This window comes from Haemaphysalis longicornis, unplaced genomic scaffold (genome assembly GCF_048455015.1).
Source record: "Haemaphysalis longicornis isolate Haplotype H1 unplaced genomic scaffold, Haemaphysalis longicornis Haplotype H1 scaffold_13, whole genome shotgun sequence".
In the NCBI taxonomy this organism is placed as follows: Eukaryota; Metazoa; Arthropoda; class Arachnida; order Ixodida; family Ixodidae; genus Haemaphysalis; species Haemaphysalis longicornis.
Genome location: NW_027526233.1, coordinates 12,545,101 through 12,568,867, shown reverse-complemented (window position 1 = coordinate 12,568,867; position 23,767 = coordinate 12,545,101). Strand labels below are relative to the sequence as shown.

General features: G+C 46.2%; 1 protein-coding gene across 1 annotated transcript in view; it reads left to right on the top strand.

Moving 5' to 3' along the window:
* The first annotated feature begins 8,120 nt into the window (after positions 1-8,120).
* Positions 8,121-23,767, top strand: part of LOC144164247 (uncharacterized) — a 30,372-nt gene continuing 14,725 nt past the window's right edge. Inside the window, exons 1-3 of the mRNA XM_077694761.1 lie at positions 8,121-8,329; positions 12,678-12,788; positions 20,383-20,474. The gene's annotated coding sequence lies outside the window, so the exon portion shown is untranslated. The remainder of the gene's footprint in view (positions 8,330-12,677; positions 12,789-20,382; positions 20,475-23,767) is intronic.

Below are 23,767 nucleotides of genomic sequence, written 5' to 3'. Positions count from 1 at the left end.
GTTGTAGATTCAGCATGTAAAAGCATTAAACTTGGATTTTTCATTTTTAAGCTATGCACTTTCACAAGCGCTCCACAAAAGCGAAGTCAGGTCTACCATTTGGCTAAGTGGCAGTTTGCAGTGTACACAAAAACACACAAACCAAACAGTGCATGTCAGTATATAAAAGCGTGACAAAGAAAACAGAACCCCCCGGAAAGTGATACCACAGACTATTCTTGTGTATTAACATCAATGCGACAATCTCTCCTAGCACCATGCGTGTACAAAAGGTACGTACAGCGCAGTGGTTTGTCTTGTCCGAAACGACTAGAACTGATGGCAACCAGACTTTTCTTATGTAAGACACTAAACACAACAGTCTCTCCTAGCACCATGCGTGTACAAAAGGTACGTACAGCGCAGTGGTTTGTCTTGTCCGAAACGACTAGAACTGATGGCAACCAGACTTTTCTTATGTAAGACACTAAACACGACAATCTCTCCTAGCACCATGCATGTACAAAAGGTACGTACAGTGCAGTGGTTTGTCTTGTCCGAAACGACTAGAACTGATGGCAACCAGACTTTTCTTATGTAAGACACTAAACACGACAGTCTCTCCTAGCACCATGCGTGTGCAAACAGTACGTACAGCGCAGTGGTTTGTCTTGTCCGAAACGACTAGAACTGATGGCAACCAGACTTTTCTTATGTAAGACACTAAACACGACAATCTCTCCTAGCACCATGCGTGTACAAAAGGTACGTACAGCGCAGTGGTTTGTCTTGTCCGAAACGACTAGAACTGATGGCAACCGGACTTTTCTTATCTAAGACACTAAACACGACAGTCTCTCCTAGCACCATCCGTGTGCAAACAGTACGTACAGCGCAGTGGTTTGTCTTGTCCGAAACGACTAGAACTGATGGCAACCAGACTTTTCTTATGTAAGACACTAAACACGACAATCTCTCCTAGCACCATGCGTGTACAAAAGGTACGTACAGCGCAGTGGTTTGTCTTGTCCGAAACGACTAGAACTGATGGCAACCAGACTTTTCTTATGTAAGACACTAAACACGACAATCTCTCCTAGCACCATGCGTGTACAAAAGGTACGTACAGCGCAGTGGTTTGTCTTGTCCGAAACGACTAGAACTGATGGCAACCAGACTTTTCTTATCTAAGACACTAAACACAACAATCTCTCCTAGCACCATGCGTGTGCAAACAGTACGTACAGCGCAGTGGTTTGTCTTGTCCGAAACGACTAGAACTGATGGCAACCAGACTTTTCTTATCTAAGACACTAAACACGACAGTCTCTCCTAGCACCATGCGTGTGCAAACAGTACGTACAGCGCAGTGGTTTGTCTTGTCCGAAACGACTAGAACTGATGGCAACCAGACTTTTCTTATGTAAGACACTAAACACGACAATCTCTCCTAGCACCATGCGTGTACAAAAGGTACGTACAGCGCAGTGGTTTGTCTTGTCCGAAACGACTAGAACTGATGGCAACCGGACTTTTCTTATCTAAGACACTAAACACGACAATCTCTCCTAGCACCATGCGTGTGCAAACAGTACGTACAGCGCAGTGGTTTGTCTTGTCCGAAACGACTAGAACTGATGGCAACCAGACTTTTCTTATGTAAGACACTAAACACGACAATCTCTCCTAGCACCATGCGTGTACAAAAGGTACGTACAGCGCAGTGGTTTGTCTTGTCCGAAACGACTAGAACTGATGGCAACCAGACTTTTCTTATGTAAGACACTAAACACGACAATCTCTCCTAGCACCATGCGTGTACAAAAGGTACGTACAGCGCAGTGGTTTGTCTTGTCCGAAACGACTAGAACTGATGGCAACCGGACTTTTCTTATCTAAGACACTAAACACGACAATCTCTCCTAGCACCATGCATGTACAAAAGGTACGTACAGTGCAGTGGTTTGTCTTGTCCGAAACGACTAGAACTGATGGCAACCAGACTTTTCTTATGTAAGACACTAAACACGACAGTCTCTCCTAGCACCATGCGTGTGCAAACAGTACGTACAGCGCAGTGGTTTGTCTTGTCCGAAACGACTAGGACTGATGGCAACCAGACTTTTCTTATGTAAGACACTAAACACGACAATCTCTCCTAGCACCATGCGTGTACAAAAGGTACGTACAGCGCAGTGGTTTGTCTTGTCCGAAACGACTAGAACTGATGGCAACCAGACTTTTCTTATCTAAGACACTAAACACAACAATCTCTCCTAGCACCATGCGTGTACAAAAGGTACGTACAGCGCAGTGGTTTGTCTTGTCCGAAACGACTAGAACTGATGGCAACCAGACTTTTCTTATCTAAGACACTAAACACAACAATCTCTCCTAGCACCATGCGTGTACAAAAGGTACGTACAGCGCAGTGGTTTGTCTTGTCCGAAACGACTAGAACTGATGGCAACCAGACTTTTCTTATGTAAGACACTAAACACGACAATCTCTCCTAGCACCATGCGTGTACAAAAGGTACGTACAGCGCAGTGGTTTGTCTTGTCCGAAACGACTAGAACTGATGGCAACCAGACTTTTCTTATCTAAGACACTAAACACGACAATCTCTCCTAGCACCATGCGTGTGCAAACAGTACGTACAGCGCAGTGGTTTGTCTTGTCCGAAACGACTAGAACTGATGGCAACCAGACTTTTCTTATCTAAGACACTAAACACAACAATCTCTCCTAGCACCATGCGTGTGCAAACAGTACGTACAGCGCAGTGGTTTGTCTTGTCCGAAACGACTAGAACTGATGGCAACCAGACTTTTCTTATCTAAGACACTAAACACGACAATCTCTCCTAGCACCATGCGTGTACAAAAGGTACGTACAGCGCAGTGGTTTGTCTTGTCCGAAACGACTAGAACTGATGGCAACCAGACTTTTCTTATGTAAGACACTAAACACGACAATCTCTCCTAGCACCATGCGTGTACAAAAGGTACGTACAGCGCAGTGGTTTGTCTTGTCCGAAACGACTAGAACTGATGGCAACCAGACTTTTCTTATGTAAGACACTAAACACGACAATCTCTCCTAGCACCATGCGTGTACAAAAGGTACGTACAGCGCAGTGGTTTGTCTTGTCCGAAACGACTAGAACTGATGGCAACCAGACTTTTCTTATCTAAGACACTAAACACGACAATCTCTCCTAGCACCATGCGTGTGCAAACAGTACGTACAGCGCAGTGGTTTGTCTTGTCCGAAACGACTAGAACTGATGGCAACCAGACTTTTCTTATCTAAGACACTAAACACAACAATCTCTCCTAGCACCATGCGTGTGCAAACAGTACGTACAGCGCAGTGGTTTGTCTTGTCCGAAACGACTAGAACTGATGGCAACCAGACTTTTCTTATCTAAGACACTAAACACGACAATCTCTCCTAGCACCATGCGTGTACAAAAGGTACGTACAGCGCAGTGGTTTGTCTTGTCCGAAACGACTAGAACTGATGGCAACCAGACTTTTCTTATGTAAGACACTAAACACGACAATCTCTCCTAGCACCATGCGTGTACAAAAGGTACGTACAGCGCAGTGGTTTGTCTTGTCCGAAACGACTAGAACTGATGGCAACCAGACTTTTCTTATGTAAGACACTAAACACGACAATCTCTCCTAGCACCATGCATGTACAAAAGGTACGTACAGCGCAGTGGTTTGTCTTGTCCGAAACGACTAGAACTGATGGCAACCAGACTTTTCTTATCTAAGACACTAAACACAACAATCTCTCCTAGCACCATGCGTGTACAAAAGGTACGTACAGCGCAGTGGTTTGTCTTGTCCGAAACGACTAGAACTGATGGCAACCAGACTTTTCTTATGTAAGACACTAAACACGACAATCTCTCCTAGCACCATGCGTGTACAAAAGGTACGTACAGCGCAGTGGTTTGTCTTGCCCGAAACGACTAGAACTGATGGCAACCAGACTTTTCTTATCTAAGACACTAAACACAACAATCTCTCCTAGCGCCATGCGTGTGCAAACAGTACGTACAGCGCAGTGGTTTGTCTTGTCCGAAACGACTAGAACTGATGGCAACCAGACTTTTCTTATCTAAGACACTAAACACAACAGTCTCTCCTAGCACCATGCGTGTACAAAAGGTACGTACAGCGCAGTGGTTTGCCTTGTCCGAAACGACTAGAACTGATGGCAACCAGACTTTTCTTATGTAAGACACTAAACACGACAATCTCTCCTAGCACCATGCGTGTACAAAAGGTACGTACAGCGCAGTGGTTTGTCTTGTCCGAAACGACTAGAACTGATGGCAACCAGACTTTTCTTATCTAAGACACTAAACACAACAATCTCTCCTAGCGCCATGCGTGTGCAAACAGTACGTACAGCGCAGTGGTTTGTCTTGTCCGAAACGACTAGAACTGATGGCAACCAGACTTTTCTTATCTAAGACACTAAACACAACAGTCTCTCCTAGCACCATGCGTGTACAAAAGGTACGTACAGCGCAGTGGTTTGTCTTGTCCGAAACGACTAGAACTGATGGCAACCAGACTTTTCTTATGTAAGACACTAAACACGACAATCTCTCCTAGCACCATGCGTGTACAAAAGGTACGTACAACGCAGTGGTTTGCTATGCGTACGCACGATGCTGTGTATGACACTGCGTGCGTAAAGCACGGTGGTTTGAGTGGACCTTACAAACTGAGGGCTATTTCGTCCCTGAGGTCTCCCGCACAGGGCTGAAGGTCGCTGTCGTCGTCGGGAAGAGGAACATCCAGCCCTGCTCTGGGCAGATTGGTGTTGTCGTCGTCACTGGTGCGTATGCAGAGGTTGTGCAGCACGCAGCTCCCAATGATGATAAGAACGGCTTGCTTGATCGACAGTGCGTTGACGTAGAACAGCCTCCGGAAGCGATTCTTCAGGAGACCAAAGGCACCCTCAATGGTGACCCTTTGCTGGCTGTGCAGCCTGTTGAAATCCTCTTCGTGCTTTGCGAGCCTTCTTGTTGTACTTTTGTACGGGGGAAGGAGCCAGGGCAGCAGAGGGTACGCTGAATCGCCAAGGAGGTAGCCACCTGCGTTACACATGTGCAAGCACATCACGCATGAAACTGCAGTATATGTATAAGCATTTCTGGAAGCCGAATGACAAAAAAGAACGAAGCTGTGTAATGACCCTCATCAATGCTGCGCGCAAGAAAAACCTTCGAAACACCCCACTGAGTTATTGTTCTGCATATATGGCTCCTGTACCCATGTTCAAAAAGAAAAAAATGCTGTTGTGCTATTTTTTACATCGAACCTTACACTGTACGTGCAGCACACTGTTGAACATTGGCAAGTGCTGCGTTCGAATTATTATTCAGGGATCGATGAAGCTAGAAAGACAGTGAGCAAGCAGCTGGAAACAAAACATTAAAGCTAGCATCAACTTTTCCACGTCATGTCTTCAGCAAAAGTAATTTAGCGTGCCAAAGCACTGACACAGTGCTGAGGAGGATTACACACAAACACTAACCAGTACAATAGTCGAGTTTTAACAAGACCTACGTTTGCCGCATACTTGAATATATGTTTATTTTATTTTTTTTCTACTCAAATAAAAAAGTTGACATAACAGTTATGATTTTTACAAACTGTTTATCAAACGGTTAGGTACACTCTAGCCTCCTTAGCCCCTCCTTATAAGGAAGGCTTACGGAGGCTAGAGCGTGTGGGAGTGCCTAAACCAAAGATAATGGAGCTTTGAGCGACACGCATGCATGCTTGTTGACCATGCAAGAGAACCAAAATAAGTTGGACACAAGTGACATCAATCTTGCGAAAAAAAAAAACGTCAATTTACATAGGGGGCGTGTGTTTACAGCAGCTCATGCTCCCGTTAAATTTTCCCATGTTTCCCCCGTGAAACTTGTGAAGCGCATTCCTAGCAACAAAACATACTTTCCAGCTTCATTTCTGTCTACATTTGCAGATTCTAGCTGGAATCTACAGCTTGAAACTAGAAATATTCTTAGTCTAGCTAGAGACGATTATTTCCAGCTTGCAGAGTTTTTTGCTTAGAGCTGGACTGACAAATGCTCCCTGGAAGTAATAGCGGCAAGCCGGAACGAAATCTCAATCCAGGCAAAAATGAGCTAAAAACTTAATTTCTAGCTATAGAATTAAATTTTGCCTATTTCTGGTTCAATAATAAAAAAATATGAGTTTCTTCTCGGTTGCTATATATATACATCTAGTTTCCCCCCTTGAGCTGTTCCCCATTTTTTCGCCATCCGGCACAGAGGACTGTCGAACCCTCGTCACATATATGTACGCAAACGTACGCACGCACGCACGTTCCTACGCAACTTAATGGTCTTGCTTTCTACCCTTTTCTTCAGTTCAACAGAGCAATATCTAGCGCTCACCTTCACACTTGGCAGCAGCGTCCTCATAAAAGAAACTTTTCTTGAGGACCCGGGCATCATGCGCAGATCCGGGGTAGCCGGCGAACACGTCGACGAACTCTTTCCGTTCGTTGCAGATTCCTTGCAGAAGGACCGAGTGGTATTTCTTGCGGTTGTAGTACGAGTGTTCGGACACCGCTGGCTTCGGTATTTCGATGTGACAGCCATCGATGCAGCCGATGACGTTCGGCAACCCCTGCTTGCCGCTTTTCGTCTTTGCCATGGTGCGGAAAGCCTGGAAGCTGCGCTCGCGCTCGGTCTCTGTCGGCCAGCGGATAACTTCCTCTGAAATGCTGAAGAGGAAGTCCAGCAGGCGGTTGAGGCTGTTTTGTACCGACGACTCGGCCACATCAAACTTGTCGGCGATATGGTTCATCGTCATCTGCGTGGCCAAATACGTCAGCCCAATCAAAAATGTTTTCTCGGCCGACATTCGCGGTCTTCCATGCACTGCCTTGGGGTAAAAAGGAGACGCCTCGAAACGTTCGATGAGGTGCCTGGCCGCGTCGCGCGGTAGCCGGAAAAGTCGCTGGAACTCGAAGTCCATGTAGCGCGGTACCACCGTTTCCACGTACAGGGGCACTCGGTTGCGTTGCACCCTGTACAGCAACAAGGACATCTCATGCATTAGCATGGTTGTTTCGGAGCCCGACTCTTCGTCAGACGAAGAACTGTCGTCGAGAAGTTCTGCGGCGAGGGCTCTCACAGCATCCATGTTTGCTCTCTGAGATGACACATTCGGTTTTTTATAACGCACGATGAGGGTGAGGTCTGTAAATGTGTGTTTTGTGGATGTATTTCGTTAACTACAACCAAAAAGCAATTTTAAAATGATTGCATTTTTTTTATTGCATTGAAAAATGTCTGCGGTGGCGCAGTTTTATTGTCGTCGTCTGCTGTTCCAGCAGACGACGGTTCGTCTCGTTTGATTGGATAAACGCCGAGTGAAGCATGACGTCATGACCTTACTGCACTGGTCCGCACTGCACTGCACTGACCTGCACCGCTGCAGGTTAAAAAAAATGCCTCTGCTAGCGACAGATTCCACTCTAAGTAAGCTAGTGAGAAACTCTATGGTTGGCCGGACAGAGCGCCCCTATGGCGTACGCCAGAGTACGCCGGTTCCTACGTCGTTGCGCGAGTACGTCGGTTTTACGCGTGCATGTGGTTGGGCCTTTAGTTCCTCACGTAACATCTATTGTCCCTGTCGTTATAACTGGTTCCACTAAAGTGTGGTGCAGGAGCGGTCCCCCTTTCTTGCTGGTTTACAAGTTCCCCTATCCCTCTATCCACAAATTTAATGGTCCTGTGCATAAAGTACATAAATAAGACGACCGCGGGGCGCCATTGGCGAAAACACCTGCCAAATTCTTTCCACTAACACAGCACAATACAGATTCAGCAAGCTGACACCAAAACAACAAAATTTTGGTCCATCTTTCACATTCCAAAGTTTGTTGTTCTATTTAATCCTACCTAACTGTGGCTTCAAAATGTTGAGAAGTTCATGATGTTCTGCAATTTTTATTGATTGTTGGCACGCGGCGTGCTAACTAAAAATAAAATTTGTTCCCACGCGGCGTGCGAGCTAAACATAACTATTGTTCGCACGTGACGTGCGAATACACAAGCCATGGCCGACTGTTGACGGCGTGGTTGGCGGCCCATGTGCGTTGTCCGTGTTGTAATTCGTGTTTTCTGTGCGAAATACCGTCGTAACATGTGTGCGCGCTTGTGGATAAAGCCTGCTTGCAACTTTGGAAACACGTGAGGGGTTAAGGATAAGCTGAAATGCTGCTGCAAACGATCGACGAACGGCGGCGTTTTCCTGTGCCGGGACAAAGAAGTTCGGTAAGTTCATTTTTGCTGGGCCGTTTCTTGCGCGACTAAAGGTCGGTGCCAGAAGCGTGTTATGGCTTGATATCCCGCTTCCGCTTCAGTCTCACGGCGTGGTTCGTGCAAAGTAAATGCAATTTACTGGCGCTGCTGAATATGTCTAGCGTTGCTGACTAACAGGTGGTGGGAAGTTTGAAATAATCGCCGGTGCTCTTGATGACATCGTGATGAATCGAGGTGTTTTGTACCGTATGCGGGTTTTTATTCCGCGAGCTGTGTGTATAGATGCGGCTGTACGGTTTCATCGCATTTTCCTTTTATTTCGATAGCTGTGCCACTTCGAACAAGGCAAAATACAATGTGCGACTGCTCAACTTATCGGAGGTGAAGCTTGCCTTGAGAAAAAAGGGAACACGAGAATAGTTTGAAAATGTGAGCTTGGCAATAGAAGTGTTTTCCCATTTTCTTTTCGCCTGGTTACTGGCTGAAAACCTTTCCTAATGGCTTTCCCGGTTCTGTTTCTTCGGAAACTATTTGTTTTCTTTAAGCAATTCGTAGTTCAGGAGCACCTCGGCTGAGTATATTACACATTGCGGTAAACGCTATCTACGCTTTCATCGCAACTCTTAATCCCTTCAAGCCATTTATTTCAGCATTGGTTTTAAGCACCCTTCATCAATTCTGTTGTTAGGTTGGTCAACATAGCTGTCTTGACAACAAAGCAGTCATTGAATGAGTGTGCTTACTTCTCCGAATGTGTAGTGTACGGTGAGCTTTTAACTTTGGCTGGTAAGGATGTTTATGCTTATGCAACTTTTCTTTGCCATGTTTTCATTTAAAAGTGGCTGTAGCTTCAGGAGGTGGGCTGTGTGGCAAGATGAAAAGCAATACAGGTACTTACTGCATTTATGTGACCCATATATGAACCCAGAAATAGAACTGGACATCTGAGTTTGTGTTTGAGTGCTGTAGGTCCTTTACAGCACGAATTTATGCCCACCTAACTTGTGGAAGTGCGTTCTTGCGTTACCACAGGAATAATAGTAGTATGTAGCCCTTTCAGTGGTAGGATCCTTTGCATGTTTAAGACATTTCAATTATGTTGACTGTTGCCCTTTCTTTGTGCTGTAAGTGAATTCTTGTTTTATATTTTTTGGGGCATGCAAACCAGGTTTTGTGCGTTGAGAGTCCTTCAACATCTGCTTGAGGCTGGGTAGCTGTTATGTCGTTATGCTTGTAATGTGAGCAAGCACAAGGTCTTGCAGGTGCAGTACCTGTGCTGCAAGAAGTAATTTTGACGCTGAAGCTGCAACCAAACTGCATCAGGGCTATGTAGCTGCACCAGGGGTAACTGACAGGAGCATATCACATCCGCATGTATATCGACAGTGATCACCTCTCTATACCTATCAACCCTTCTGTATTAGTGTTGCATTGAGCATTATTCATTGCATGTTGGATGCTGCGCCAGTGGGGTGATGGCGCTCTTAGCAGACACTTCTGGCAGCACATCCTACATGCTTCCAGTGAATGTTATCTAGTTAAGCTGAACCTCTTGTGCACACAGGAAGGCAGAATGAGTACACTAACTGCTCTTTTCTTTGAATACAGAGTCCTGACATCTTTTTGTCGCAATCTATGCGCTGAGTTTACATGGGCTCCTTGCTAGTGGTCAGTTAATCAGCCGTTTTGCCATGACTCAAGCAAAACAAAAATAATGGTAAGGTTATGGTGAGTATCCATGCAGGATCCCCAAGGTATTTTCGAAGTTTAATTGTGAATTGAGCTCTCGATTGACTTTTTTGCCTTGCTTCTTTTTTTTGCATTTGAGCACACCCAGCCCTTTTTCTGAAATCAGACTCTGCATATTCCACTGAGCTGCACTGTTCGTGGGACCTGCAGTGAGGCATCTTTATTCTGCAGTTCTATATGTCAACTGTATACTGTGACTGCTCAAAATGCCTAAGCACAGTGCTTAAATTTTGCGCACAGGCTGGGTTGTTGTGGCATGAACATATGAGCGATTTGAAATTGATTGTAACCAAATATGTTGTTCTAGAAGGAAACTGAACCATTAAGCTTTCTTTGCCATCTTTTGTTTATTAATGTTTATTACTGAAAAATATTGTTTTTCATGTATTTAAAATGTCTTTAGTGCCCCTAAATGAGTGCAGACAAAAGTTTACAGTTTGAGTTCTGTTTTTAAATGAAGCATAGTCACATAGTACTCACAATCACGAGTTTGCTTTCTGGAATAATAAAAATTGACAATTTCATTCATTTGGGCCAGTGAAGTGACCGCACATGTTGATGGGCAAGTAATACCGTCATATTGAACTTATATTTGGCTAGATGTGCGAAGGATGTAAAAAAAAAACACATTGTACCAAAACAATGTAAACCAGAAGCAGTCAAAAGTTTGGTTCTTTGCCCTATAGGGTAATGTTAGTACCTAAGCAGTATTTACTGTATTCACAAGCTTGACACATTGACACTGTAACGCACCCACAGCAAGGCTAAGTGGCTAAGGTGTTGTGCTGCTTAGCCCAAATTTAGAGGTTTGATCATGTCCCCGGAGGCTGCTTTTCTGATGGAGGCGAAAAGCAAAAGCACCCTTTGTGTGGGGATTTCAGCATAAGTTAAAAGTTTCCAGGGGGTCAAAATTAATCTTGAGCCTTCCATTACGGCATGCCGCATCGCCCATGTGCAGTTTCAGCGCATCAAACCCCACAATCAATCAATCTGACGGTGTAATGTGACTTTTATGAGAGCCTTGTGGTGGGATGAAAGGGCGAACGTTACCCGTAGCCCTGGCAAAATAAATGCATCAAAGGTACGGATGGGTATGTTTGCCTAGACCATGCTGGCTTGCTCTCATGCATTGTCTACTTTAGGTAGACGTTGGGGCAGCAAGGCGTTGCTCCCTGATGCTTTGGCCGCAACCCCCCTTCTGGCCAATTACTTGGTGTGTTTACATTGTGCAGTGTTTAGTGTCCACTTTTTTTTGTTGCCAGCATGGGTTCCCGGAACGGTTTTTAATCATTTTTTTTACTTCCAAGGCTTCTCTCTCATCGACAGTGAGGCACAAATAGAATTTAGTTTTGTTGTCGCTTATAGTCTTGCTCTTATGATCAAGATCAGTCGAAAGAAAGCACACAGAACATAGTGTATGCTTATTTTAAAGGGTGCCCTTCCAAAAATAATCCCAAAGACAACCATGTACCATGTTTACTCGATTGTAATGCGACCACGATTGTAACGCGAGGGGTATCTTTTTGTTGCACCAAGAAAGAAAAGAAACAAGAGCCGCCAAAGTGCTGATGTGAGTCTAGTGAAAGCATGGGAAAGTACATTTTTTTTTTCAAACACTGGGACTAGACGCCCACCTGTGACTCTTTTAACTTCACAGGAAGCCCATCTGTCAAGCGAAATAGCTTGTTTTGAGCTGTATCAGTTCAACACTGACCACCATTAGGCCGTTGCGCTGTTTTGTGACGAAATCAGCAACAAGCTTTTGTAATTGGACATGGCGGCTGTAGCAAGGCCTGCGGAAACCTTTTGGGCCGGGTTCCCATCTGAAAAGGCGCTCCTGCAGGAGCTGTGATCCACAGATGGTCGATACGTTGATTCTTCGGGGAGCTGCTGAAGTGCCAATTCTTGAGCCATTAAAATAGCGCGTCTTGAAAAGGGGGTCATACTGAGTGCAACACGTTGCCGTAATAAGGGGAGCTTAAACACTTGAGGGCAACGAAAGCCACCTATGCCTCTATACAGTAGGGTGCAAAAACAAAGGGAAAATGCTGCGCACGCCATCAACTACTGCAGAAAAAAAGCGAAGAAATAGAAAAAGCCGTTCTTGGCTTGCGGTGGATCCGAACGCCTCTGGCACATCTTGCTGACATGATCGCGAAATGGTCAAAACTGTAGTGATTGATGACAGTTGGGTGCATCATTGCACTTTTTAGGCAACTTTAGTTTCGGTATTCGATTGCAACGCGAGGGTTGACTTCAGGTTGCAAAAAAAAAAAGAATATGTGTTACAATTGAGTAAATCTGACAACCTTAGTATTTGTATTGAACTATTTAAGTTCAGTGTAATAAATGTATGATATTTGTTCACTTCCACTATTGTTTTTATTGTTCAGCATACTAAAACATGACAGCATCAGGTGACGTTTTCAGATTGCCTACAGATGAATGAACGTATCTCGCTCATGGAAATTTGCTAAAGCACTGATTGAAATTTTGAAAAACTAGGGAAATTTTGACGTATCAGTTTGGTAGACAGCCTGACTATACACTACAATTGTCCAACCCTCTCAGAACGACGCCATTTTTCAAAGATTGGTGTGCCGCCGTGCAGGCGTTTCCTGGGGGACAGCGGGAGCAGCCACGGCCCCAGCCACATGCCACCAGCTGCGTTGGACTGCGTATCGTGTGGCTGATTCGGACACCTAATCTGATTTGAAAATTGGTAAGTTCATTGTTCAACAGTTTGCAACCCACAGTTTAACAGTGCAGTAGAAAGTAGGTTAAAGGCGAGTGAAAACTAGTTGCGTGCGAAAATCGCGTTTGCTGTACACATTCCGCAAATGGACCATGCTGTGTGTTCTCAATCGCGGTTTGTGGGCCTATATTTTACTTGCCAGGCTTTTTGCAGTCGACTGCTGTACCCGACTCCTATACGGTACTCTGGTAGCTGTGCGCTCACTTTCCCCGCAGAGCTGAGCTGTAGCACTAGGGAAGGGTCGATTTTTGTTGGTTTTGTGTCTGTAAAAGGAACAGAGCTAACTTGGTATGGGGATCAATAACTGGGCTCTGAAAACAGTGTACGACTGCACTTATTCTTGCAAAGCAAGCTGCTAGATTCAAAGTATCTTCAGTTGGGCATGATGATCTATTGGCAGCAGCACTCAGGGTCTCCAAAATATTTTAAATGCAGAGCATTTCAGTAACTCACGATGTCACCCTCTTTGACGCCCGTAGTCGTAGTCCGCACCCCTCCCCCTACACTATATAAAAAAAAAATACTATCCGGCGCCTGGTTTCGATCCCTCGACCCTGCGGGCGGAACGCAATGCACATGATGCTCTGCCCACTGCGCCACAAAGCCGACACAGAAAGGGAGGCTACGAACGCGCCTTATATCCTTGACTCATTCAAACTACGTCAAGAAGCTGCTGATACAACGCATTCACTACCACCAACTTCCCAAACACTAAACGTTAACGCAATACACCCACCCCCTATGCGACGCATTTACTCGAGTCCCCCTCGCGGGGAGATGGGCCCAATTTTTGTTGTGGTGTTTATTGCATGACGATCTTGTAATTACAATGGCTGTTTGTGTACTCAACAACTGTGCAGTGACGCTTGAACAAGTAGCCTTCGCACATTGTTAACTTCACGAAATGCACACCAACCTGCATGCTGTAGAAAAAAATTTCGCGTCTGGAAATTGTAGGTATAGCATTCATTTTCAGGAGGACTGGCATGACAAAATATAACACCAAGAGGCCATGAATCGGAAAAGACAACGTGTGACACGGTGCATTTGCGGCATGTGCACAGCATGGGCAAACCCAGCATGCAATTGTCACTCACCATGAATGCACTCTCCAGTGCACTGTAAAGCTGTAGGGTGCTGACTCGTTGATTGAAATTGTACTTGCCAAAACCTTGGTGCCGAGAAAAAGTCTGAAATGCAATTGAGTATGCATTGTTTGATGATAATGGTAGTGTCTAACCTCATCGGTGCTTTTTCTGAGGAAGTTCATAGCATTGTAGATGCACTTTGGAAGATGCGGCTTCTCACACAAGTTCACGATGTGTGATCTGAAATTCGCGACTGCACTTAAAAAATTTCTCACTGAGGGCAGCTGGATAAAACATGAATTATAATCATGCAAAGAACTACATATAGGCGACATAAGTTCAACAGAGATTAACCTTTAATGTCTTTTAAGGCCAGCTGTACTCAAATTTCACTTTGACCAAATTTATTCTTAATACTTAGTAAGTACCCCCGAATCAGCTGGGACACGAGTGGTAGCCCCGTGAAACGCCTCGTTAATCAGTCAGAAGCGTTTAAAAAAGCTCTGCCACAGACCACGCTGCACCTGCCAGCGGATCGCGTAAAAAGTCATGACGCGTCTGTGACACTCCAGCCGACGGGGGCTTCTTTCTCTGGCCAGCCACGCTGCTGGAGAACCGGTGGAGCTCTGCTGCACACGCTTCAACCATTTGCTGCCCCGTGCGCGTATAAAGATTGCGCGCAGACTTTCTGGACGGCCACAACGTCCCTGCAATGGCCGCGCTCTTGTTGGTTTCGGGTTCAAAATTGCTAATTTTTGCTGACCGCTTGTGGCGTCCACGTGCGTATTTAAGCTGGTGTATTTTGCATGTTGCTTTCTTTTTAAGCAGACTATGCGGAAATAGGGTTTTGAAGAGGTCGAAATTTCGAGTGCAGTTGGCCTTTAAGCAGCATTTATTCACGCTTTGTCAGAAACTTTGTCAGAAACTACTGCAGGAACCCCCCTCCCCCCCCCCCCCCCCACACACACACAAATACACACCTTTTTTGGTATCTTTCTTTATCAACAACTCTGCACACTGCAATATCTGTGCCTGCAAAGCTCGTGCAAGCGTACTGTTTGTTCCCTGCCATGTCTGTGGCCTCTACAATATTGTGGCAGCAGAGTATTAAATCCAGGTAATTGACCATTCATATTCATTGTGAAAAAAATGGGCCTGTTGTTTCTTATAACATGTGCTTTTTTTCAGGTTCAACACTGGGGACTCCTATGTGCAGAATTTTAAAGCGTATGCTTCTTGCCATACCCATACTTTATTACACAACACTAAATTGAAAATGCAGTACTATGCTGTAATTTAAACAACTAAAATAAGGCCAATGGTATGTAGGCTCTAAAAAATACAATAATATTAGTAGGTGGTCCAGGTTCTAGAAGCATTCCTTTCATATCATTCATTCTAGCCTTTTTACTCAGTGGCAAAGCAGAGCTTGCCTTACATAGCCTGTGTGCTGCTATGAGGCTTTTTGATCTTGAATTGAACGTTCAAGTAAATGCTAATGTACTGCAGCGTAGCTGAGGTGCACTGCTTAGTTGATATAGTTAGAGGTGGGAAAATGTATGATACTCAATAGTGAGAGAACTGCATCAATAAATATTTTCAAAATACACATTTCATAGGCTTTGTTTTTCCAACTGAGAGATTGGAATAGTACTCATGCCTATTTTAATGCAAACTTCAGTCAGGTATGTAATGAGTAAAACTCGCCAGCTAGTTTTCCACAGTGGACTTGCGACGCTTGATCTCATTCAAGTGATGGTGGGGTGACAACCAAAATAACTGAATATTAAGACAGTTTTGTTGAATTCTAGCCAGAAATTGCAATGCTCCATGTCAAAATTAGCAATATTTTCTAATGCTAACATAAAGGACAACCCACAGGAATGCAGTTGCTTAGGGAAGGGCAGCATAAAATGAAGGCAGGCTGTTTTGCAGATGGTGGGGATGTTCCACCATTCTTGGAATGGCTCTTGAACTGCATGGCAGCTTTTAAAGTTGAAAGATTATCGACAAATCATGCCTGGCATTCCCTCGGAACTCCCTGAGAGCTCACGTGAGCTTCAGTTGTCCGCTTCTACTTAGTGCCAGCACCTAAAGAAAGAACACAGCCCATGGCTATGCCGTTTTGCACTTAAAACAGTAATAAGCTCCAGAAGGTTTGATCAGCGATTCCACAGATTTGGTTTCATTACAACGCGGTTGAATCTAGTGTGCTGACTGCCCGTATTTTTGCTGCTCCCTTCCAGTGTGTTACAGGGTTTTGCCACATTATAGTGTGGGGAAGAAAAAAAAAACTCAGTCAGCCCCTTAAAGGAGTACTGGCACAAAATTCAAACCGGAGATTAAAAAAGCTTTCCTTGTGTATGAGATACCCCTGAGGAAGTTCAACCTGTACCTGTATAGTATTTAAGTCAGTGTCAATCTTTGCTTGCTCAAAAAAAGTTCAGAACGGATTCCCTTTCGACATCGACATCGGTGTGATGCCATGTGTGCCTCTCCCCAAACTGCCGAAGTCAGGGCTCCTGTGATGTAGCCAAGTTGGCTTGCTGCTGTTGGGCCGCGCTGTTCTGCCTTGGGCACCACGTCAGTTTTTGGGACTGACGTCGTTCTGCACAAGTGCGTGCAACCATGGCCAGTGTGATGTACATATGCTCGTGTCTAGAATCCGCACAAAAATACTTAGCGCAAGCATTTCATGTCAGTACTGCTTTAAACACTGATCCTTCAATGATGGCGCCAGTGTTTTCATTGACAATTGTTGAGAGCCATGAGCTGCTGCCCAGTCTTTGAAATGAAAAAAAAAAATGTGTTGTAGTCACGAGTGAAAAGGAAGGTAAATGCACAAGACAAGCAATACATAAGGCAAAGAAATGAGGAGTAACTATAGCACTTGTGTTTTTTATTTTTTCTTTGTCTTATGTATCTCGCCCGTTTTGCATTCTCCTCTTTTTCAACTTAGAATGTTGTTGCCCCAGCCTCAACCCTAGCAAGCCTTCATGGGCCGTAAATTATGAAGGGTTTAATGGGTTTGTACGCTTGCGTGATGCATGCAAAGGAGAGACCTTACTTATTTCCATTAACTTCGAATTGAACAAGTAGGGACAGGTTAAAAATTATTTGCAACTTTTGCTGAATGATAGTTTATAGCAGGGGTTGGCAACTTTTTCAGGCGGAGAGTCGTTACATGAAGCCGACTAGGAGTGAGCCGGAGGGCGCATTGGTTGGGGGGGGGGGGGCAAATAAAAAATTGCAGGCAAATTAAAAGTTTTGGAAAATTGAAAATAGTATACAGACCTAGACTAAGAATCATGAGCATGTTTATTTTAATCACGAATGTAACGAGCTTTCATGCCATTTGAGGTCGAAACTGTCATGTCTGCGTTGAGGCAGTAAGCGACAAGGGGAGGAGGAGGGGGCCACCATTGTGCCTGGAGCCGCATAATACCGCCCCATACCCGCCGCGGTGGCTCAGTGGCTAAGGCGTTGCGCTGCTGAGCACGAGGTCGCGGGTTCGATTCCCGGCCGCGGCGGCCGCTTTTCTGATGGAGGCGAAAAGCAAAAACGCCCGTGTGTACGAGATTTCGGCGCACATAAAGATCCCCAGGTGGTCAAAATTAATCCGGAGCCCTCCACTATGGCGCGCCTCATCGCCTGCGTTGCGTCGGCGCGTTAAACCCCACAATCAATCAATCAATCAATACCGCCCCATGGGCTGCAGGTCGCCAGCCACTGATTTATACCATTTTCGTATATCATCTGAACATGAAGCACTGGGCAACCTCAGGTTGTCAGCTCATGATGCCCTCACTTGTTGCAAACACCCAGATTATTTCCATAAACATCACCCATCACTGTCACAAGTCGAGGCAGGTTTTTGTGGGACAAACATGCTCTTGTTACGTTGAAGCCCTTGTGAGAAGGAACCGCTGTGTCAAAGGACCTGTTTACAGACTAGTTTCCTGGTGCTAACAAATTCCAAAATTTTTATGACAGCTTCAAAGATTTTGAGGGGGTCTTGAGGACCGAAAATTTGTCAAAAAATCAATTTTCTGTATTAATTTTATTTGCAGTCTACAGGTCCCAAAGAATGTACCTGCAAAATATTATAGCTGTATCATAAGTACAGTGGTGAGACAGGTGCGCATATTGCGCATTTTTGATACAATTCCATTTTCCTGCGCCAAGCTGCTCCAAAAGCACGAAAATGGCGAAAATTGCGCCAAACTGCTCCAGAAGAGCCTCAACGGCACGGATTTTGATGCTCATGTCAGTTTCGGAGGGAACGAAAGCCTCCCGGCCGCATCCCGGTCACCGCTTTTATCGTCGGTCAATCGCAAACACAGAAATGGCACAAATATAAAGACTGAAACGAAGCAAGCGATAGCTTCTAAAACTCGATTCGCTTTCCCGGAAGTCCGGGTTCGTTGAAACGGCCTTCTCGATTAGGCATCGCTGTGGCAACAAACATGGCCGCCGCCTGATCTGGCTGCTACCAACGCGCTCAGTGCGCATCGCCGATATTTTCCCTGTTTTATGTTACGCTATCAGCTGGGTTCCAGTCTATTCATTCTATCTGTTGTGGCTCTGAACAGTGACGTTAACGCGGGGATATGGTTTGAGATTGGTGCCAGATTACGGGAAGTTGCGCGGCTCGAAAAAAAGTTCATTGAAATGTGGGGCCTACGACTTCGGCGTGGTTTGTCCTTGAGTTGCGAAACGCGGTGCGCGCGTCTATAATCGGGTTCGTGAAGTGATTTTTTTGGCGCGTTGTGGTGTTATAAAATGCTGAGGTGTTGCTGTGCTTCGAAGCGCGATTGCGAGCCTCGGGGATGGAACGGTCGACACGAAAGTTGCGGGCTGTGCTGCGGCGCCGCGGCCTGTTTAGGCAGCGTCCAACAGCTGCAGGACTACACGGTTGCCATAGAACATAACACTTGATGTATGCAAAGTGAAATTGAATGCCAAAATCTAGGTGGCTAAACAGTAACGCTACTCAAATGACCATAGGGTGAACCTGCGCCCCGGGGACTGAGGCTGGTTGGGCTATGCGACCGTTAGCTCGAAGTTGCTCAACTGTTGCCGCAACTACACTCGTTCGTACAACGCAGCTTGGGATTACAAGAAATTATAATTTTAGCATTAAAACGGCAAAAAAAAACGCCACAATTACGGAGCCCTTAAATTTGATAAGAGTTTTAGCAGTCCGTCTGTTCCGTCGTGTACATAGTTACCGTGCTGACCGGGACTCGACTGGGCATTTGGGCATTCGTAGCGGTAGGGGGATTACTTCCGCGGGCTTTCCTTCGCCTTGTCCGCGCCTCCTCGCCCTTCCGCGCGCGCAGGCGCAGACTGGACCCGGCAACCCGGTAACAAAGTAACCAACAGAACAGACGGACTGCTAAAACTTTCTAATGTTAATGGCAGTTTTGTTGTTAGTGTTGCGTGCAGCCGCAACACAATATCACCATTTAGGAAAAAGGTAGTGCAGTTAGTACTTTGTGATACTCTTAAAAACTCTTTCAGGTAAGGCTGTTTCAGTGTTCTGTGTATTCAAAACTGATTGAAATGTGCACTTGACCCTGCAAATTGCTGAAATAATGATTTTTTAAGCTCACAAGACGATGTATTAAATGTCCCTAACTGCTCCAAATCAAGATTCTTCTGCTCCAAAATCGAAATTTTGCTGCTCCGAAAACTGCTCCCAAATCTGTTTGGGCTGTCTCACCCCTGTAAGTATTCACAAAGCTGTCACTCTTTCAAGTCGCCTAAATGACCATTTTTTGCCTATGTTTGCAAACTTTGTGCCCTGCTTTCTCAGAACCAATTTTTTTCCACATGGTGAGCTGTCGGGTACAATATCTTGGGATATACTGGTTCGATTTGCATCATTTTTGCTGCATTCGAAAGCTCATGAACTGAACAGTGCAATAAAACCACAAAATTACCGAATTTCGTTTTGCTGGCACAAGATTTTTTGCAGTTAGTTTTACAAAAACATTGTAAATTGATGACCTGACATTTACGAATTTTACAGCGTTTGCAGAAACCATGCTAAAATTACTGCAGTGGTATAGTTTCACTCCCTGGTCCTTTTAGAGCACAAAGGGATAAATGTATTTGAATATTTTATAGGTACATAATGAAAAAATTGCCCGAAACGAAGTGACATAGCATGTTGCACAACTCTAAACTTACACCCAATAGATGAAAACTGACTGCATATTTGTGCTCAGGATGTTGAAATACACTCAACGTGTACATTTCAAGCACATATGTTAAAAAATAACAAAAATGTCCTCAAGAGCAGTGTCCCCCTTAACGAAAAAATTCTTTTTACAATTTTCTAACAGCTTGTGACCCCGCTCAAGCATTCGAAATGCTTCCCCGGTTTTCTGCTCGTTTGAGATGCTTTTTTATTTTTCATTCACAAGATATCATGTAGTATAATCTGTGGTGTTTGTTTTTTTTAACAGTGCCTGGCATGGGCTCCCTACTACTGTCCTGCCACAACCGCTGTGGGCAAGAGTGAGTGAAAGCTGTGCGTCACTGCAGTCAATCTCGCAAGGTTTGTGGGCTTTCTGCATCTTCAAGTTGAGGAAATTGACTGGCATTTTAATAGGCTTTAGGCAATACTTGCTGTTCATACCGTACTTACCCGATTCTAACGCAACCCCATTTTCCTGGCAAAAAAAACAAAAAAACTTGCACCTCCGATTGTAACCTGCACGGAACTTTGTGACCCAGAAAAACAAATGCGAGAAAAACGGGCGATTTATTTCCCGAAGTAATCTCACTCATCTTACAGCTCGTCGCTCTCCGAAAGCTCCTTGTCGCTTTCCACTGACTACATCTCTTTCTCGGTGCCGTCAAGTACGTTCGCAGTGCATGTTCAACCATGGTCGATGAGATCCTGGCTCATGCCTCACACGGCCATCCCGCGAGCTTCTCCAGAGGTGCATGCTTCAGCCGCCCGCCCGTTTTGAACGCGTGAGAGCCGCTCGTAAGCCACTCGTGGAAGCCGCGCACCGTCGTTGTCACTGCTGCAAATTGCTGTTATTTGTGTGAACGCCGATAGAAACACCTTGGCTTCGTGCGTCCGAAAAATCATTGCTAAACGTCATGGAGGAAAGCTATAAGCTTTCGCGCCATCTTGAGATGGCGATGGGTGGGACGAAATTTACGCTGTTTCGGCAGTTTCGGTTTCGTATCCGGTTCGAATGCGCATGCGATTTTTTGGCCTATTTTTCCAGAAAAAAAAGTGCTCATTAGAATCGGGTAACTATGGTAGTTACTGGTGGGTTCTGTAGTGTGTCGGGTCGCGACTAGATGGCGCCACGGCGACCATCATCATCAGTGGACTCTAGGTGCTCTAATAAAGCAAGCTCCCCGCCGAGGCGGGTTATGTTCCTGCTGGTGCATCGTATGTGTGTGTGTCTCTCAGGGTTGCGTGCTCTGCCGGGACAGTCCCTCGGCGTACCCGCTCAGCCACCCTCAACATGGTGTCAGAAGTGGCTTTAGTTCTTCGGTTCAACGCTCGTCTGTAGTTCAACGGTTCAACCAGTTCAACCCCGTACGCCCGTCATGAGACAACTGCCGCCGCCCCCGCCATGACTACCCCTGCCATCGCCGCCGCCGCTGCGCCGCAGCTGGCTCAGCTACGCCCACCACGGCCTTTCGACTTCGACAACCTCGGCTCTTGGACTACGTGGCTGCTCCAATATGAGGATTACACTTTCGCCGCGGGCCACTACACAGCACCGCCGGAGGTTCAGGTGCGTTCTATGCTCTACTGTATGGGTCCGCAAGCCCGCGTCGTACTCGCAACCACGCCGCTGGGTGACTGCGAGCTCAAAGACGTTGCCGCCGTCAAAAAAGCGTTTACCGACCATTTCATTCATCCGCCCAACGAGCTGTACGAGACGACCCGCTTTCACCGCCGTGCTCAAGAACTGGGCGAAACTGCCGATGCCTTCTACACGGCTCTCTGCTCGATGGTAAAGCGCTGCAACTACGCGTCACCGGAAGTCGAGGAAAGGCTCGTCCGCGACCGCTTCGTTGTCGGTTTGCTCGTCCGTAACCTCTCGGATAAACTGTGCCGAAGTCCGAAGCTCACCTTGCAAGAGGCACTTACGCATGTCCGTCAACACGAACACACAGAAAACGAGCGCCGGGCTGAATCTGCCAGATCTGCTGAATGAAACAGATGCAGACCTCCTTGAGGGATTGAAGGATGAGGGCGTCACGGCCGTGCGCCGCATCAATATCCGCAGAGACGATAAGGGAATACCAACCAAGCACATAATCTTGACAATCAATTGATCCAAACTTCCTGAACACATCAATGCAGGCTTTATCCGATGTGCAGTTCGTCCCTACATTCCAAACCCGCGCCGCTGCTTTAAGTGCCAGCGGTTCGGGCATGGCACAAACTCATGCCGCGGCAAAACAACCTGTGCCAAATGTGCTGCACAGGACCACCCTGCTGATAATTGCAACTCTGCTACCTTCACTTGTGCTAACTGCGGAGGCCCACACGCGGCTTACTCCAGGAAGTGCGAGAAATTTCAACTGGAAAAGAAAGTAATCAACATAAAAGTGACAGAGAACATCACCTACCCAGAGGCGCGGAAGAGGTTCGCCTGTTTCCCTCTGTGGAGGTACGCCGACGCAGCTCTCCGGGGGGCGGAGCGGCGTATGGTTTCGGCAGGGACTCAGTATTGCGAGTCGGACTTGGTCCCACCCCCGCCCCCCCCTGGGTTGCCTCTGGCAGCCCAACCCGCCTCCGCACCGCTCGCTGAGCCAGCAGCGGTTGTGGTGGCAACCTCCTCTGTCGGGACCGGTGCTGCTCCCGTCCCTCCCTCCCCGCCCTCCAGTACTTTGAAGGGTGCTGAAGGGATGGACACCACGGGCCCCGCACCGGCTCCCACCGCCACCGCACCTCCGTGCCACTTCTGGTGCCCCCGACCCCTGCGGTGTTGGCAGCTCAAACGAAGGGCGCCCAAAAGGGGGCCAAGTCCGGGGGGCCCGGTTTGACGGGCACACCCAGGACATTGGACGACGAGATGGACGTCGTGCCGTTCCTGCCTGCAACGCAGCGCAAGGAGCGGCCACCGACGTCCAAAGCCTACAGAAAGGCCCAAGAAGCCCAATCCAAGAGTCACAGCCCCGAAAGACAACACCTAAACATACACACTCCAGTAGCTCTAACAATAAATAATCGGAAGAGAAAACATAGTTCAATGGAACTGCAGAGGCCTTCTGAATAATCTTGATGACGTGCATGAGATTCTGCATACCAATCAGCCAAGTTTAATGTGTGTCCAGGAAACACATCTGAATTCCAAGCACAAATTTCTTGAATAGTTACCTGGTATACAGAAAGGACAGGGTTGGCTGCACACACTCTTCTGGTGGTGTGGCCATAATCGCCCGCAAATCCTTAGCATGCCACCCTGTCACCTTGAACACCGTCCTTGAGGCTGTAGCCGTCCGCACAATAATATTTAATAGGTTGATAACGGTATGCTCCATCTACATCTCTCCTGATTTTGCACTTCTTAGCTCTGACTTTGAGGCGCTGGTCGACCAGCTGCCCGAACCATACATCCTAACAGGCGACTTATTGCACACAATTCTCTTTGGGGCTCTTCTCGCACGGATGCCCGAGGTCGCCTGATAGAGAAGTTTTTAACATCCTCTGAAGCATGCCTTTTGAACAAGAAACAGCCTACATACCATAACATAGGACACAACACATACTCAAATCTTGACTTGGCTATTGGTTTGGCAATTCTCTTTCTATGTCTTGAGTGGGGTGTGGGCACTGACCCATATGGCAGTGACCACTTCCCCACTTCA